Source organism: Castanea sativa, chromosome 8 (genome assembly GCF_040712315.1).
Source record: "Castanea sativa cultivar Marrone di Chiusa Pesio chromosome 8, ASM4071231v1".
In the NCBI taxonomy this organism is placed as follows: Eukaryota; Viridiplantae; Streptophyta; class Magnoliopsida; order Fagales; family Fagaceae; genus Castanea; species Castanea sativa.
In genome coordinates, this window is record NC_134020.1 from 51,979,619 (window position 1) to 51,991,845 (window position 12,227).

At 32.7% G+C, this 12,227-nt stretch overlaps 2 pseudogenes; both read right to left on the bottom strand.

Moving 5' to 3' along the window:
- Nucleotides 1-902: 902 nt before the first annotated feature.
- LOC142606523 (uncharacterized) lies at nucleotides 903-2,350 on the bottom strand (annotated as a pseudogene).
- A 2,026-nt stretch (nucleotides 2,351-4,376) lies between these two features.
- On the bottom strand, nucleotides 4,377-5,393 carry LOC142607336 (L10-interacting MYB domain-containing protein-like; annotated as a pseudogene).
- Nucleotides 5,394-12,227: the final 6,834 nt, after the last annotated feature.

The following is a 12,227-nucleotide window of genomic DNA, read 5'->3' on the forward strand; positions in this document are numbered from 1 at the left end:
CGAAGATCTTTAAAATGGAATTACAATGAATCTCTGGCTATGAGCTTGTTAGAAATTCTTTGTTCTTTGTGTTCTTCGCGTTCTTCGTGTTCTTGGCGTTCTTCGTCTTTGAAGGTTTGTGGTGGAAGTTCTTCGGTGCTTTAGAGGCTTGATTCCGTAGAGTTTCGTTGATTTATGGTGTGTTGAGGTTCCTGGAGACTTTTGAGCTTGATTCTAGTAAACTTTGAGATTTAGGAATATGATTTGGATGATTTCTCTTCGATTGTTCTTTGTATTTGAAGGTTTGTGGTGGAAGTTCTTCAGGGTTTTGGAGGCTTGAATCCGTAGAGCTTCACCAATTTGTGGTTTGTTGAGGTTTCTGGAGGCTTTTGAGCTTGATTCCAGTGACCTTTGAGATCTAGACAAGTAGTTTAGATGACTTTGCTTTGAATGTTGTCTGTATTCGAGGTTGAAGTTCTTGAAATTCTTGGAGGCTTTGGGGTTTGATTCCGGCTGAGCTTCTGGATTTCTGAACCCAAGATATCTTCTTCCTTCTGTCTCCTTAAATGTTTTAGGAAGGCTTCTATTTATAGGAGTTTAGGGGTTGGTGAGTGACACGTGGTGGAGTCTGATTGGTGACACATGTCACAGCCTGATTGGTCCGCTTATGTCATCGCTTACACGTGTTGGATCGCTTGTGTCATTGCTTGCACATGCAGAGCTGCTTGTGTCATTGCTTACGCATGCTGATGCAGTTTCATGCCTTTATTTCAATGACACTTGGCAAATTTCTATTGGTTTCTGAATAATGATAGCAAAACCTAGCAGCAGTACGTGGCGTTTTGTAATTGGTTGTATTTTGTGGACTTAGTAGTATGATGTGTCAGCTTATGATAGGTCGGGAATTTTCCCTCTCTACAGTGTTAAGCTAGGAATGAGATCACAAGCTACAAAATTCACATGAAAAGTCTAGAATGTGGAATAATAAATAATTTGGCCTCTTCTTTTTTGGGTTACATTTGGGAATGGAAACCTCATCTTGTATATTTTCAACGTTTGCCTGTTTGCTACTACCTTCTTCACTACTATTGCTTTTTGGTCTGTCCAAGTCATGTTCATCCCAATTGAATCCCTCATCTTCCCTATCATGCTTTCTAATAAAATTATGCAAAACACAAGTAGCAACTATAATGTTTCTTTGGTGCTTAATGTCATAAGGTGGCATTTGCTTCAAAATTTTCCATTTATTCTTTCACACTCCAAAAGTTCGCTCAATTGCACTTCTAAGTGATGAGTGAATATAATTAAACCTCTCTTCTATGTGATTCCCTCGACCAGCTCGTTGAAAATCTGAAAGATGATACCTCTGTCCCTTATAAGGTGGCAAATATCATTTCCGTAAGGGGTATCCAACATCAACTAAATAATATTTTCCTAGTAAAAGAAAAAAAAATGTAAGATGTACATAAATAATATCCTTCATAGATATTTAATATATAAAAATTTTATATACCTGGTGGTGGTTTTGGAAAGTTGACAGATTGGCGACGAATAGCATTTAAGAAAATACGTGTATCATGTGCTGCACCCTCCCACCCAGCCATAACAAATGTAAAAAGTAAATCAAAATCGCATACTACCATCACATTAAAGGATGTCACGCCCTTTCTATTATAATATGAAGCTTTTTTGTCATCTCCAACAACAACTTGGATATGTGTACCGTCAATGGCACCAATGCAGTCCTAAACTAGAATATAAATTTTAGATACTTGGGAAATAATCGTAACGAATATTAGAAACAAATTACAAGGTATGAAATGAATACCTGAAAGTGTGGCATGTACAATGGATTCTTCTGTATATGTCTTGGAACTACACTAAATGTAGGGTCAGAAGGCTTGAGGATATCCATTGACATTATGCTAAGGCGTTTCAAAACTCTATGAAAATGTTTGTGTATAGTCTCACCAGAATGTTAGAATCTTTCTTGAACCATCCTATAACAAGCTCCTTGTCCAAGTATCATTAAACATATTCCTACTGACTCTTCAAGCCTAATATGCCTTGTGTGCTGAAGTCCATATGTATGTTGTAAAACATTACACAATTGAAGGAAAACATGTGGCTTCATTCTAAACATTTTGTAACATTTCGTTTCATTACCCGTCAAACAATTCATCAACCACATATAGCCAGTTTGTTCAGAATCTCTACAAGGTTGTTTATTCATATATTTCATATAATATGTCACTGCAACATGACATCCAGCAATAGCAAGATCGTATAATTCCTCATTATCATATTCATCGATTTCCACTTTAGAAGAATGATCTTCATCACTATTATCAATATAATCATTGTAATCCATAGGAATAACACCTAAAATATTATATCAATAAATTAGATAAATCACAATAAAGAAAATGACTAAACATTTAAAAAATAATAACTAGATAAATCAAAATAAGTATCTATCACACAAACAAAAGCCCACAAAAGTATCTTAGATTGATACTACCTATGGTATCTTAGATTGATACTACCTATGGAAAACCATAGGTAGTATCAATCTAAGATTAAGTGAAAAAACTACTTCATAACTTCATCTATGTTAATAACTAGCTCCCTAACCTTTTTACAAAGCTACTCAATCTCAGATTAACAAGGTGGGTCTCGCATTGTTCAAGATATAGCTTATCTCAACCCTTTTGATGTAATTATGAAGTATCCCATTGGAGAGATGAAAAAGGAAAACTGGAATTCTGTAATATATGCTGCTTGGATTAGTACATGTTTGATGTGTATTATTTCTCCGCTTGTCTATTAACTATTGACTTTAGCTTGCACACCAAAACTAAAGAAAAGAAATATTTGCCGAGTGAATTGAATATTTCTATTTTATTAAGTAAATGGGTGCCGTTTTACATTGGACAAGGATGAATTGTAGGCTCAAAATATTTTTTGACATAACATCCTTAGTTGCTAAGAAAGACACAGGACACCATAAATAACAATAATAATTCCACCAAATCACAAGAAACATTAATGGACACAGAGGAACATAAGAATTTCCCAACCATCAGATGAGACATGCTATAAAGAGCTACTGATAACCGGGGGTATAAGAGAAAATAAAAATAAAATAAAATAAAGGAAGGATATAGAAATTTGAATATTGTGTAGAACAATAAAACTAAGGAATCAGGAAAATTAATATTATTGGCACACCAAGTACCTCATTAGGATAAGCTTTGTTATCCACTGGATCCCTAGTTTCTACATTGGACAAACCTTATTTTATATTCCTTTGACAAGTTACTGAAAATGAATTGTCAAAGCCAAATAAAAATAAAATTGAAGTGAAGGGGGGTTCTCAAACCACAAGGAGGTGGATCAGCTACTAAATCACAGTACTCTTATTCTTATATCTGAGGTTTGCTCAGCTAATTTCACAATACTCTTATTCTTATACAAGCTTAGTTGATGCTTCACCTGGAAGCTTGGGAGTCCAATGACACTTTGTAGAACACCCTTGGCCTAATATTGCTTATAACAGCACTAGTGTCCTTACTTCAACTTCAATGTAGTTTTGCAAAGCATTTTTTTTTTAAAAATCCTTGTGGTCATTCTCTCCTAAATGGGCTAGTTAGGTATTTACTAAGAACATTTCAGATAACTATGAACAAAAGTGAATTCAGAGAAGGGTAATGTAACTAGTGAAAAATTTGCAATGGGACTAGACTAAAATTTTAGAAAAAAGCATCCACTACAAGTTGTTCCTTCGAACAAAGGCTACCTACAGTCATTCCATAGAGCAGGGCATCAAACTGTACAAAGGGACATATAGCCACTAACACCACTTTGCTCGTTCATTTAACTCAGCATCAACCTGATGCAGCACCTGATGCAGCACCTGATACAGCACCTGATGCACCACCTAATGCAGCACCTGATGCAGCACCTGATGAGCCCAGATGCAGCACCTGATGCAGACTTGATGCAGCACCTAATGCAACTAGCTTCATGGAGCTAGCTTCTTAACATTAAACCTTGTAATTGGCTACAACTTCATGCTTCCTTGCAACAATAATGCAACAAATTCACTAATTACAGTAGCCACTACACTACTCATTCAGTCTACAAAGATTCTAACACCCTAACAATCCAACAAGTTAAAACACCCTAACAGCCACATTATTCAAAGGATAAAACAATAAAATATTAAACACATCTCTCTCTTCCATAAAACATTATTCAAAGGATAAAACATAAAATACCCTAAGTGCCAAAGTAGTGACCTCCCTAACAACCACATTATTCAAAGGATAAAACAATAAAACATTAAACATCTCTCTTCCATAAAACATTATTCCTAGGATAAAACTTAAAACACCCTAAGTGCCAAAGTAGTGCCCTCCTAACAATCTTGCCTCCTCTTGCAAAAACTGAAGTTGTAAATGTGGTTCTTCCATCACGACAAACATCTCTCTTCTCTCGTTTCTGAAAAATACGTGCTGCCATGAGGTAGAGTTCGGAACTCTTCTCAATGCCATCTAAGGTGCACACGTGTTCCATGACATTACGAATAGTACTACTTGGCTCCACTGAAAAAGCCGAGTTCCTTAACTCAACAACATCACAGATACGACTAAGCTGTTGTGTCAACTGTAATGCTGTTCCTCCTTTCTTCCCTTCGCTCTGTGTGGATGATGGTAAAACTCGCTTCTTTCCTTTCTTTTGTGTTGGGTTAGGTGGTTGTGTGAGGTTAGGAATCTCATCTTCATGAACGTCATCATCATCATTTGGAGAAGATGAGTCAGCAGAAGTATCACCTAACCCCTCCTTAGGTGTCTCAAGATCATCAGGTAACACACCTGAAGTGGGGGCCCATGCTAAATCTCCTGTGGCCGCAATGTCCTTAAACATAATATCTAATAAGTCAACATTCTCCAAACCTTTCTCTCGAAATTTTGCAACTTCATGAACCTCTTACAATTTTGATTATTGTCATTAATAACTCAAATAGCATGGTTTATGAAGTAATACAAAATATGTACAATGGGTTATACAAAACATACCATTAGTTTTCTCTCCCACCACTCATCAGTTGCAGCTATTGTTCCTTTGGCTGCATCCCATCCCAATCCAGTTTCACTTCCCTTCAACTTATTCCAAAGTATCCAATCTTTCTTCAAACTATCCCATTTATGCTTATACTTCGCCCTAGGATATTCCTTTCTAGTTTTCTTTTCAAAAGCTGCTATAATATTTGCCCAACCCTTCTTACTAAAGTGAGTATTAGGTCGATTACCCTTAAATACCTCATCCACACAAGCTTCACAAAAGATAGTTGTTACTCTTGATGGCCATTGAGCTCTAACATTTGAGCTATTTTGTGATGGCTTACCCATCTAAAAAAACATAAGTTTGTTAATATCAATGTTCAGCCAAATACATCAAGTTCTACAACCAAACCCATGAGAAAATTGAATAATAGGAGTAATTTCATAACATTTCTACCACAAAATGACTTTCTCTCTTTCACAGATTTTCTTGGAAAAATTGAAGAATTGAAATTCTATATGGTCAATAAGACCAGGCACCAGCCTGGACTACATTTTCTGGGCATTTCTCACGTTTATTAAACAAAAGCTCCCTAAAGTTAACATCATCAAGATGAACAGTAGGGTGTAAATAACTAGATTTGTTACAAATTGGGTAATAGTTGCAACTTTTTATAGCTTGGGGTGTAAAAACACATGTATGCCTATAGCTGGTGGAAGCCCAATTCAATTCCTAATTCAACCATTTTTTTCACACCATAATCCATTGGTACTCTCTCTAACCTTTTTCAAAATAATTCTGCAGCATTCACTTAGCTTAGAACTTTTTCTTTTTGTGTTTTTGGATAGTTTGGAACTATATAATTTCTATGTATCTGTTGTAGGTAGGTGTGATTATTTTCTATAGTTTCCTTTATTATGGTTAATTCAATCCCTTCCCATGTTAAAAGGTAGCCTTCTAAAATGACCATGTATGATTTTTTTTTCCTTGTTGTGTAGACATAAAAATCGAATTTTGAGTAATACCATCTGTTTTTTTTGGGCCCCTTTGGTTAAGTGAAATACCAAGATTGGTTTTTTGATTGTTTTGATGCGGTTACAAGAAATATAGATCACAATGTTTGGTTTAAAATAAATATAAAGAGGATAATATAACAAACTAATACCAAGTTTCCTAGGTAAGTTCTAAAACCACAAAGAATCAAACAGATTCAATCAAAGAATCAAAAAAGATCACGACAACATACATGGAACCAAATATATCAAACAAACTGTGCTGGTTTTTACATTATTGAAAATACTACATCATGCAAACAAATGCACAATCTTAAGCAAAGAAAAATCTACCTCATGGCAGAGCAACAACAGAGGTAGTTACCTAGAATTGTGATGAAGAACGACGATACACGGAGTAGAGCAAAAACAGCAGATCGTGAACCAATTCTTGTGAAACTGATGCGTTGAATCTGCTGGTTTTTACATTATTGAAAATACTAAATCATCAAATAGACGCACAATATTAAGCAAAGGAAAATCTACCTCATGGCAGAGCAAAAACAGAGGTAGTTACCTAGAATTGCGATGAAAAACGACGATAGATGGAGCAAAGCAAAAACAGCAAATTGTGAACTAATCCTTGTGAAACTGATGCGTTGAGGCAGAGGACTGAGGATATATGGGAGAGGATTGGAGACGCAACGGTAAAGGGAGGCTATTTTTAGTTTTCAGCAAAAAATATTGGCGGAATCACGATTTGCAAATCGCGCGATATCGAAATCGCAATGGGAAATTGCCTTTCCTGAAACGCGAAAATCTGCTGATTGAAAAACGCAATCCCACAAATTTCGCCCAGCAAAACATATCAAGATTTTCACGATAGCAGAAACGCCTGTTTTTGTCTCTCAATACGCCTAAACAAACGGGCTCATATTCCAATTCATAAGAGAGCATTTATTAATTTTTTATATTAGATAACTTGCTTGTATTAGCATAAATTACCACATCAATTGTACTTCGAGTGAACTTAATAATTATCTCACTTTTTAAAGGTATAATTGTATTTTTATCAACTACAAATAAGCATTTTGCCAAATACTTTCTAGTTCAACTAATATTTCTTAGTGTTTTCAACTGAAATATCTAGAGTTCAAATCCCACCTTTCGAATTATTAAAAAAAAAAACTACAAATAAGTTTTTTGGGAAGAGATCATTATATCTTTTTAGTCCTTTTGTATTGAGAAACTTCAATGAACTTTCTCTTGAATTTATGAACGAGTCATATTTTCTCTCTCTATGTTTTAATGCATGTGAATTTGAGGTTGCACAGAGAAATTAAGAAAATATGACTCATAATTTTTAACTTGAATTTAATAATATGATACTTTTTTTGTGTGTAGGGAACTTAAGTAATAAGGAACCTAATTTCAAAACTTTATCCAAAGGGAGAATTGGATTAACCCAAAGTTTTAAAAGAATCAAGCCTCCCATCCATTTATTGTTAAATTTTTTTCATGCCGCACTTTTAACTTTTTAACTTGCCATGTCAATACTATATCTTCCATTTATGCAATTTCTTAAAGGCTTAGAAGGATGGGACGAAAATTTTGATGTTTTTCAAATTTTTTTAGATTGAAACTGAAACTTTTAAAATTTGGGGTACCCAAAAAGAAAAAAGAATGAAAGAAAGAGAAATTCCACCTAATTGTGACTCTTTCATTTCTAAATTTAATCCCATCTTAAATTAATATTCTGAGATTAAAATTAAAGCTAACAAAAAATTGGGCCATGAGGCATTTGCATTACAAGCCCCTTCAACTCTAAAATGCCGACAAGGTGTTAAGCTAGGAATGAGATCACAAGCTACAAAATTCACATGAAAAGTCTAGAATGTGGAATAATAAATAATTTGGCCTCTTCTTTTTTGGGTTACATTTGGGAACGGAAGGTCTGAGGTCTTGTTGGAAGACAAGGACATGCAGTTAGGCTTGGCCCCAATTTTTTGGTAGAGAGACAAACAAATAAATTTCGTTCTTGTATTTTCAATTTGAAGAGATCGGAGATGGGACCATTTTTTCTTTGACACAAATCAACTGAACCTCTCCCCTTATCCCAAAAAAAAAAAAAAAAAAAAAAAAAAAAAAAAAAAAAAAAAAAAAAAAGAGAGAGAAGAAGAAAAACAAAGAGGAAAGAAGAACCTCTCCCTCCTAAAAAAGAACACAAAAGAACAAGAAAAATGTTTCATCTAAAAATTTTTTACAACAAATTTTAGGTGATAAGTTGTTATTACTTACTACGTTTAATTTTGAACTTATCATTGAAATTATTTTTTTGTCCTACAATAACAGTCGGCAACAACTCACTACTTATAATTTGTTTTTAAAAAATTGTAAAAATGTTATGGATAAATATTTTTTGTAAAAACAAAACCAAGCAATGCATTGACTATATATACTTATTTATTCATTGTACTAAAGTGACTATATTTATTTATTCATTGTACTAAAGTGGGTGTCTAAAAGTCTGAATATCAGACTATTTTTCCAAATATGTGTAATATTCCTCATCTCATACAAACTAAATAGCGTAAACTACATATTTAGTCCCTAGTCTTTATACCATATTTTAATTTAGTCCTTAACCTTTCAATTGTGTCAATTTGGTCCTTAACCTTTTAATGTCGTGTCAATTTAGTTTTTACCATTATATATTAGATGAAAATTGTTTACATAGCAAACAGTCAAAATAAAATTTTAGTTTATTGTCACATCAATAGAAGCTAATTTTTTATTTTGGCTATTAGACATGTCATTAATTTTCATCCAAAAGATAACTGTAGGGATTAAATTGATATAGTACTGAAACGTTAGGGACTAAATTAACACAATCAAAAGGTTAGGGATCAAATTGAAATATGATATATAAGATAGAGACCAAATACGTAGTTTATCCAACTAAATAATTACTAAAATAATGTTAAAATGTTTTTCCAGATAAGGAAACAACGAGAGAGGGAGGTGGTTCAACTTCAAACCACAAACATAGAAAAAGATGCTTCTCTTCAATTTATCTTTTGCTTTTTTAAGCTTCTTTTATTACTTTGACTTTTTCCTTTTTTGGTATTTATTGGTGTTCAGTACAGTTGAACAAAAAACACGTTCTGAAATCAATGTCCATTATATGGGGACTTGTCAATTCACTATTCGGCCTACATCTTAAGTCGTCTCACTTCTAATCCAGCACCGTATTTCTTGATCGGTCCATTTACTTAATTCTGGTACGATCAAATTTAAAAAATTCACATGATATGTTCCCACGCATGGCATGTGGATTTAAATGAGGTGCATTTGAGCATTTGTATCCGTTCATGTAATTTGTTTTTTAGTATAAAACTTATTTTTTCTATTTTACATACTCATTCTTCAAAATAACATGCACACATCAAATTATCTATTTTACATTACATTTCACTAAAATATCAAATTTTCTTAATTTTTATTTAAATTGTTTTTCTTTTTTCACATATAATATATTAACAACCATCATTTACTCTCCTCCTTCATTCTCGAGATATGTACAAAGATAATAAACAACAAGATGCAAAATGAGTAATATTTGTGTAAATTTACATGGTAGCTGTTGCAAACTTGTAAATAATTTACACAATTATACACCGACTGATATTGGTCATTTTAAGAAAAATTGTGTAACTTTTATACCTTTCTTCTATTATACATGGATTGATATGAATGCTGTAAGCTAGGTATATATGGAACATTCTATATTGAAAATCAAATGACATATATGCTTGCCTCAATTCTGGATTAAAACAAAGTGTAAATGGAGTTTGTAAAGCATAAATTTGAATAAAAACTGGAAAATTATATGATAAACAAGCGAGGTAAAGTTGACTAAGATGTTAAAGTTGAATATGACATATGAGAGAAAGAGACAAAGAGATTAATTACTAAATATGTCTTGTTAACTGAATTTGTTAATGGTACATGCTAAGAAATATTATACATTTGGAACGAAGGAAGAGAGGATGAGAGAGTAAAGGAAAAAGTGACCATAATATATTAAAGAGGGCAATTTCAGTGTTTTATTGGGTTGAATCTTAGGGAGTGGTTGGATCGGAAATGCGGCTCGTTTTCTTGCCACTCAGGATTGGTGGATTGAAGGGTAGAGAGTTTGAGCGAGAGGATTTGTGAGGGGTTGGGGTTTGGGTTTGAGGAGTTACAGGAGTGAGAGGTGAAGGCGAAGAGGGTTTTGGAGTCAATTTCGTTTGGTGTTTAGAGCTCCTCGGTGACTTGAGGAGGTGCTTCTTTGGAGTCTCCACCATGGATGTACAGAAAACACAGTGCGATGGAGATGGTGATGGTGGTGGTGCTAGGGTTTCGAGCACGAAGAGAGAGAAAGAGAAAGAGAGTTTTTGTAAGAGAGAGAAAATTGGCGGAAACTTTCCCTTGCAATTCAGAGACCTTTTTGAACTGTTGAACAATGTATATAATAAGTCCTTTTTGGGGTTTCATTAAAATATTTTAACGGTAAAATTTCTTTTTCCTTTCAAATAATTTATTAGTATTGTTTCCTTTTTAAAACATTCTTTTTGGTTTTTTTTTTTTTTTTTTTATATTTTTTTTTTTTATAGAAAGTTTCAACATATGACGTCCGCTTCCCATGATAGCTCATTTATTATCAAACAAATAGACACCAATCAGTTTTAGTGTAAGCGAGAATTGAATCTTAGACCCTTTATTCAACCGTTAGAGATTTTACCAGTTGAGCTAACTGGAATCCACATTCTTTTTGGTATTGATTGAAGATTGATCTTTATTTTCTTTAATAAAATTTGCTTCCTAAAGTATCTTAGGGTTATAAAAGGTTTTCTTTTGTAACTATCAAAAAAATATAACATAAGAAGAAAACTTATTAGTGTCATGTTTCAATTATATTGGTTGACACTTTTTAGTATTTTGAAATAAGACATCAAAGGTAATAGTAATACATACCATTTGATAGCATTATCTCTGTTCATCATGCTTGTCTCTTTTTTCTTTTTCTTTCTTTTTTTGAAATATTAAACTAATTCAAAGATTATACAAGGTTAATTGCAATTATCCATCCTAAACTAAGGACATATTTGTAATGCACACCATAAAATATAAAAAATTTCAATTGAAACCCTAATTCAAGATTAATTTGTTATAACAAATTAATGTAAAAAAGAAAAGATTAATTTGTTATATCTACACCATCATTCAAGTCAGGGTCTTAATTAATTGATCAGTATATAGTTATTTACTATAAACCATTGGAGTATTTATAATGACGACTTTTTTTTTTTTGGGGAACAACTTTACCATGACAATTTAAACTAAAAAAAAAAAACTGCACTTCTGCAATTGACACTTGATTTGAGATTAATCTGGTATTTAGATACTCATTTGGACGATGAACACTACAAATGTTGAATTGGGGTAGTGCGCATATTATAAATACACCATAATTTAGAGTGGATAACTACAGTTAACAATTATACTGATACATATATACACAGATTTAGATTTGGTGCAATTGCAAATTAGCAACTACAGTACATAGGTCTTTCAAGGTTTAAGATCAAGTTAAAAAGGTTCTTTTTAACCTCAGCCCTTGTATCATAAATTTTTTAAACCTTTAAACTTTTTATTTTTCTAACTTTTTTCTCTCACATCAAAAGTACAAGTCAACTAATGTAATAAGTAATACCTCTCGCTTGTCCCAAATATATATATATATATATATATATATATATATATATATATATATATATATATCCTTCATATTACTTTTGTAATGTTCCCCAATATTTAGAATGTGAATTCAATTAGCCCACTCTTCTCTCACAATTTTTTTTTCACTTTTTTAACTTTAACTTTTTACTTTTCTTAACTTTTTTCTTAATATTTTTTTAATTTCAATCCCTTAAATATATATATATATATATATATATATATATATATATTTGTAGCGAAAAGAAATAATTAAAATAAATTTTAATAATTGTTATTTTGGGATGACTCTTTCAACTATAGCACACCAAACTACCAAATGTCTTGTGACTTAATGATATTGTCCAATCTCCTCCCGTGAAGTGAACATTTTATTTTTATGTTTTTTTAAATAGGTAGATAGTAAAGAAG